We start from the raw sequence: 7,948 nt of genomic DNA on the forward strand, positions 1-7,948 counted from the left end.
CTATAAATCGCGACTGAGGCAATATTTTTCGCAATAAATTATTCGCAGACTTAAGGTACTCATTAACATCAGATTATTAATATTCTTATAATGATGCTTATTAACATAAAAAATTTATTAAATTGTTCGTCAATTTAATAAATGATATTACTCTGTTTATAATTGCGTTTCAAGATGAAAAAAGATTTCGCAGTGTGATTTGTCAGAATCAGATTTATGTATATAAATTCACACAGAAATAATCAACCGGTAAGATCCGCTTTGAGCTCGAATATAGGATTTTTTTTTGCTCAATTAGATTTATCTTAATCATTAGAAATATATACCGCAAGAGAATCATTTTGAATAGCTACGATTATTTCATTCAACTACAACACCAATCTATCAACGTTCATACTACGTAACCAACATTCGCGTCTTCTATCATCCGTACACATTTTCGCAACACTTTCCAGTTATACAATCCTTTAACTTGAAACATAAACGTCTTAACATCTTTATTCACACTTTTCAAAACATTTGGTTTGATAAATAGCCGAAGCGTTCGCTTCATTTTATTCATACGGTCCAGTGTTTCATATATCGTAACGCTCCGGGCGATATTCAGTCACAGGATCAAATACGTCGAGTTAGCTTCGAGGCACACGAGCACTAGATGTTCAGCAGAAGTCCAGTGGATTTTGGGAGGACATGATAAACGTACATACGACATTTACTGGACGTATCATACTGTACTGGAGAGAGGCTGTCCCAATCTCGTAACCTGCATTAGAGCAGATATAAAAACCAGGCTCCCTTTGAGCCGCCTTCAGTGGCACGGGACAAATTTTCTCTATTTTATTACATTTCCCCCCTTCCCCCCCCCTCCGGAAAATGAAATAAAATAGTGAAAATAGCAACGTATACCGGCTATATTCGATACATAGCCTCCTTTCGACCTGGCCGTCTCTTTTTTCCAGATTTCACGAAATGTTAAAGGATTTAATACTCTCTCTGCGTTCCATAGAATATGTTGCGAAATCGTTTAATTATCGCTACATTCGTCAAAAAGCTACTCGACCGTTGATGTACCGAGTAACCGCACACGTTCGTTCTCAGTAGTTTCTGCCTGCGAGAAGCTCCCCCTGTTTTTTTTTTTTTTTTTTTTTTTTTTTTTTTTTCCCTACACGAACGAGGGTGAGAGCCTCTAATAAATTCGCTGAGAAAGACCTTTGACTCACGGTGTCAAGCGTTGGGGTGCACAGTCACCGCGAAAACTCGATCCTTGCACCCTGTCTAGACGCCCGCACCTCTACCTGTGGTATTGATCGTGCCGCGCCAATGGGATTTTCGTCCGACTAACATAAAACGTCGAACTTGCGGGAATTTCGGACGCGTCACGCACATGTGAGCCAGAATCGGGAACTTTCGCGCCGAGTTAGAGCGGAATTGTTTTTGACGAGTCCAAACTGTCCGCGCGGTACGCGCATTTTGTACGCACGTGGAACGGTCGAAACTTTACAGGTTTCACCGTGATATTATGCGGCTAATCTGTTAATTCTCCAATTTCAGCTCTCGTGAAATATACAATTTCGTTAAATAATTTCTCAATCAGACGGGGGGGGGGGAGGATTCTTGTATCGTATAGGTACGTTCGGGAGGTTAAACGATACACGGTAGGTAGACAATTTGTATCGCACATGTAAAAATACTACGATTGAAAAGAAGAAAATCATTCTCGAAACGGTCGGCGATTCACGCATCGGTCGGTACGCGATTGTAACTTCGCTTGACATCGATACATCATACACGGAGTGTCATCGTTGGAGTTACAATCGTACGATTTGACGTCCTTCGCGCCAGTTCGCGATAGTTTCATCAGGTTCATCGTCGCGTACGGAGATTCGTTTCGAAGCCTCGACAGACGCAAGCGGCAAGCCGAGCGAGCGGCGGGGACGCGAGTCGATGGGAAATGGGATCTCGATTGAATGGAAATGACGTTCAAAGCTGGACACGTGTACTCTGCGCGGAATGCACACGAGTAGTGCTAATCGGTGTCTATGGCAAATGTTCGTGAGTGCGTGTTCTCCTACGTGGAGTGTTAATTTCGGGCGCAACATTCGACATGCCCTTACACCTTGTCGTACCCCTGCATGTCGTACAACACAATGCGCGATAATGATAATACGCTGCGCGTATTAACAACAAAGCGCGATTTCGGCTTTGCTTTTATACTATTTAATCCTTATTCCTCTATCCGGCCTCTCGTACCTTTGGATTTTAATCCACAGCGGGATGACATTTAACATCGCAACTGCGAGAGCTTTTCCAAGTGCATTAGAATTTTCGAAAATATATATTTTATAATATTATCTCTCTTTAGTGTATTTTACTTGAGCGAAATTAGACTCTACTTTCTCACGTTTTCAATCTAAATGAGCAGTCACCTTCTTAATTCAGAGAAGACGTTAATTATAAAGCAAAATCAGAAATAAATATCGTTTGCAAAACACTCCGAAAGTAAAGTGTTTTAAACAAAGTCATCAGTTATTAATATATAGTATAATATCGTAGTTCTAATTAAAAATAAAAATATTCTTAACAAAAAGATATTAAAAAAAAAAAACTTTTAAAAAATGATCTTTCAAGTTTCAATTTTTTCCAAAACAGAAGGATTTTCTGCAAAATGACAAGAAAAGAGTGTAAAGAGAGAAAAAAATTAACGTTTGCAGAATTCTCCGAAAATAAAATGAATTCAAAAAGAAATCAGTTAACTAATCATATTGTCAAAGAAATAAAAAAATTCTTAAACGAAAGAGAACGAACTTTTTGAAAATAGACTCTATCGGGAATTTTAATTAAAAAAAAAAAAAACAGAAAGATTTTTAGCAAAATTTAACTTGATTATTTGAAGTTTAATTATTTAATGTTTAATTAAAGTTTCAACACTACTGTTTACCAGACATTTTACTTTTCCGCGTTTATTGATCTTTTAGCTATTTTACGATACGCTGCCTGTCTCGGGAGGCTTTGTTCTTAGCTAGGATACAGCTGCTACGGTGTTGGATTACCGAAATCTTAGGGTCTCATGCTGTCTATCCGCCGCTCGCTTGTCGGTGAGAGACCGCTGACATTACCGGATAGGCAGTAAGATCTATACGACCGGCGCTAGAATTTTGATGTTGGATCCTCTCTGTAAGGCCCGGGTCAGTTGAACAGGTGAAAAAGAAAAAAGATACAACCGTGCATAAAATAATTGTATTTTTGTATAACATTTATCAAAATGCTAATTACTCGTAAGACTTTTTACAGGGATGACGGGAAACATCTAGAAAACGCGTGGGAAAAGAAAGGAAAGTTTTTTTTACACGACATCAAAAGACCGAAAGTATTCGGAACTAAAACTTTTTAAGCCTTCGTTCTTAAATCTACTTTTTAGTTGCGTATTAATTTCCACTTGTTTTTCTTTTTGAAAAACAAAAGGGACCTTAGCAGCATATTATTTATATGAATTTATGAAAACAATTGTTATGCAGATTATACGATAAAATATGTGCATTATTTAATTCGCAATCGTGTTATTAAATTTTATATTCCCTGAATGTTTCGTGGTAATTTTTTACGCATGAAATGTCGGTGATCGTTTACATATTTTATCATGGCAATCCCCATGTTATATTTAACTTTTTTCAAACATAAGATATAAAAATTTTATTACTGTACGCTGTTGAATAGTTTTAATATAAATTAAAAATAATTTGAGAGGATGAACATCATTTGTTCGTTTTATATATCTTGACGGGAGCATAGTTCGTGTATTTTACTCAATACTTAAGAAATCTATTGTTATATCTATCACACATGACTGTGTACATTGTAATCTTCTATATATTGAGGTTTGCGTGCAAGCACTGGTAATGACTCAGCAAAGGTTTGCGAGCGTTTTTAGTAACGACATTGTAATTTTTTTTATATTTTTAACTATCGTTCAACATTTTAAATACATACAAATATGTATTTACTGTTCCAAAATGATATTTAACTTTGTTTAATATATTGAGACTAGCCTAATAAGATCGAAACATCGATTTATTGTTTATTACAACTGCCATGTAAATTCTAGCATTAAACATCTAGTGCATAATTCATTGTTTTGTTTTTATTTAACAATAAATATTTAATAAAAAAAAAAAGACATACATTTTGTTGATACCAATCTCGAAACTATATAACATAGCGTCGTTCTTTAATACTATATACGTTTTTATGATATCTCAGTGAAGTTATCATTTGTGTAATTAAGTTTAGCGTTGTCGATAACGTTCGCTGGAATCGGGAACATTTTTCACGTGACTCGAGATAACCCGACGATTAATCATCTTATCACGTGGCGATACTTTTTCGTGCTTCTCTTCCAAAGGATTCTAATGAGCCTTTTCTCGGCTTTCTATGATTATTAATTAAACGTCGCACGAAATATTATATAATAGGGTCGAGTCCAGCAGCGGACGAGAGCCACTGTGCGAGGGCCATAGTTAATTAATACTATACTTTTTCCACGGGGCCCATCGTATATTGCGCGCACGTACATATGGTTTAATTACTCCATTAATATGACATCATAATTGAGCATCGCAAGCTGAAATATTCAACTCGTCGCGGCTTGCGTCGCGGCCAATGGCCAACTTTTCGTTAAATACCTGTAACATACATATATAACTGTAGCGATACAGCATTTAATAACTCGGAGGTAAAGTAGTCGCGGAAATGCGATCGCGAGATACGTGACACGAGAAATGTATCGCTAAGCTCACGGTTGTCCTTTGACAGTATATTGATTCAAAATGAGAACTCGGAAGGGCGGAAAATCGGTGAATACCTATATTCCGAAACCGCGTCTCGTACTTTGAGGGCACATCTCTCTCTCTCTCTCTCTCTCTCTCTCTCTCTCGCGCGCGCGATGACAGATTCGCTCGAGAATCCTGCGGCGTTAGTTCCCACCGGCTATACGCTTCGACCGAAGTTCTACATTTGTATGCTGAAATAGGCGGCGTGATATAAGTTCAGGGTCGATGCTACTATGCGCCCAGACCTATCCCTCTACGTAGCTGGGTTATCCGGAGCTATGAAAAGTTTTCCCACCATTTCGCCAATCAGCTCGTTTTTAACTTCTACGTCTTCCTACGTCCCGTAGACGGTTCCGTGCATAGATGTTACGTTTCACGTGTATCCGGTGTGTATGTAGATGTATATACGGCACCCGCCGTTTGAGTCCATCCGAGTCACAGGAACATCGTCACATCCGTCGCATCTGTGCATCGCCATTCCTTTTTTTTTTTTTTTTTCGTAGGTTCCCCCATCTCCATCGGCCGCCCCCCTTCCCCCCTATCTCCATCCCCTCTCCCCCCCCCTTCTGTCTCTGCTCTCTACTTGCCGCCACATGACGCCCTTTTCTCGTCCCACACTTCGACTATGCTGTCCTAAACGTTATACCGACGGTACAGAATCCCACAAAAATTGGCCGCGAAAGAAACGCCGATGAAAGAGTTCCTCAGATCTGGCAAAACTGAAAAAAATATCGTCGTATAAAATGACGCGCGCAAAACGAAATTTAAAGCTGCGCGCATATTATTCGTACATTTTAAATTAACCTGAAATAAGGTCTCGCTCGTCGTATCGTTCTGTAAAGAGGTCGAGAGGAATTGATTACTTTTTACACCGTATAACTTCGTTTTCGAGACACGACGTGACGCTACAAGACCGAGATTATTATCAAATTGTCACGGCAGTTGTGCAACCTCAATATATGCCACTGTTTCTCTCCGTTTGTCTTTGTGGCTCTATTAAATTACTACTAGACCCCCGTTATTGCAAACACTGAGAACATACTGTTTCGTACGAGACACTGGTCCGCTATCGCAATATTATTACGCAGTGACTGTTCTACCTCGATTAATGTTCAAACGAGTCGCAATCGGGATTGTCTTTTCTAAGTTGGAGCACTTGCAAATGTCTAATATTCATGGTAAAAATATCTTCGGGAAATATTCACACGTCTAACAGATATCTTCAAGAGATCGTCTTATACTCCGCCTTCGTTTTCTATTCGTATATCTTTGTTCTCAGGATAAAATCATTATATACGGATATTCAAGCGACAATATCGTAGGAAAGTTTGCTTGCAAAGCTAATTATTTCCATCTGTCTTGGGCGCTGACTCTCGACGGGCGACTCCTCTTTCTCGTGTTCCTTCCTCGTACATCGATGGGGACTGCGCGCTTTAGCTCGAAAATAGCCGAGTCGAGCGTTTTCTTTGTCGTAGAAGGATCTACAGTCGTTTTCTGCGAAACGTCGAACGACAACCGCAGGAAACGGACCACTCCGTGTACCGAAAGTTTCGTAGAAGCGCCCGGCGGCGTGCGTCATTCCTGTGATGGTCGTTTAGTAAGCTAAACCGCCATCGGAACTATTCCAAATAAACTTCAAACGACGATTTTACTTTCAGTTACTTTTCGAGAGAGTCGACGGAAACGTAGTTATACATTATCTGAGGAATATCGAGGCTCGGCAAGGTCTGGGCGAAGACCTGTTTCGGCAAAAAAAAAAAAAAAAAAACCCTTTTTCTTTCGCATTCCAAATTTCCAGGCATCTCTCATAAGTACACAAAGAACGTCCGGAAAAACACATTTTCCTTTGTGATAGGAAAGAGTTGTTACGTTAATTGAATTCTCCCGTAGGAGGAGAAGGGAAGGGGGAAACACCGCGCCGGTGCAGCATCGCATTACAACGAGGAGTCTTTGCTCGCCTCGCCTTACAACAACGACGGCGAATTTCGCGAAAGCAGTTATCTCTTTCGCAATCCTCCCTACGCAATTTCATTTCGCGTATTCAGTCTTACGTAGTTGTGAAAATTTCTAAAGGACGCTCGACAAGAAGATTGGCCGGGACAAAGCAACGGGGAAGGGAACAGTTAGGCTGCCGGAGAGTTAAAAAAAAAATTGATCGAGCGAAAAGGTGGGGGGGGGGAGGGAGAGAAACGGAGGAGACGGGAGAAGGCTAACTAGTGCTGACCTTCGTTCGCTTCGCTTGTCCGGAGCAAAGCTGGGGATGGTAGTGGGTACCGAAATGCATTTATCGTTTTAGCCGAATAACGATAATAACACGCTGACTGTCGCGGCGATCACTATTACCCGTGGTAACGATACTGACATATTTCACTGTAAATTGCGACCGAGTGTATTTATGAAATTACACAGTCCCGCCAACGACGAGCCAATTAAACGATATAACGAGCATATTTGTTCAAAATTGCATTTGTTTCCCGCGACGGGAGAAAACACTAGTGTAATTCCGGGCAAAGCGAGAGAGAGAGAGAGAGAGAGAGAGAGAGAGGGGGGGAGAGAGAGATGCATTCTTCAAAATGTCCTTTAAACTTCCCTCACAAACGAGCTTTGGTTTTCATTTGTTTAATCGTCAAGGCTTGTGTGCGTCTATGCAGAATTGCAGATCGCCGCTTTCTCGGATGAGATCGAGAAAAAAGTACCACGGCGACCTTTAATTATCGCCTCATTATTTGCGTTCGGTGACCAAAAAGAAAAAAGAGATAGAAAGAATAGCAGGAAGAGAGAGAGAGAGAGAGAGAGAGAGAGAGAGAGAGAGAGAGAGAGAGAGAGAGAGACCGAGAACGTTGTTCGCAATATAATTTACTTAATTCTCTCTAGATGCACTATGGTACAAGCTAACTTACGTCTCGGGTATAACGTCCTAACGATAACTCGGTTTCCAGTGAGAGCACGTTGCGACTGGTCAGTTCCAGCAAACTTGACTATCTGATAAGGTCCCTCGTAACTAAATCGAGCCGCAGTACGATATATATACACATATATATATATGTATATATATATATATATATGTATATGTATATATATATATATATTGTATGTATGTGCGTGCACGTGCGATACCAACG

Source organism: Trachymyrmex septentrionalis, unplaced genomic scaffold (genome assembly GCF_001594115.1).
Source record: "Trachymyrmex septentrionalis isolate Tsep2-gDNA-1 unplaced genomic scaffold, Tsep1.0 scaffold29, whole genome shotgun sequence".
NCBI lineage: Eukaryota > Metazoa > Arthropoda > Insecta > Hymenoptera > Formicidae > Trachymyrmex > Trachymyrmex septentrionalis.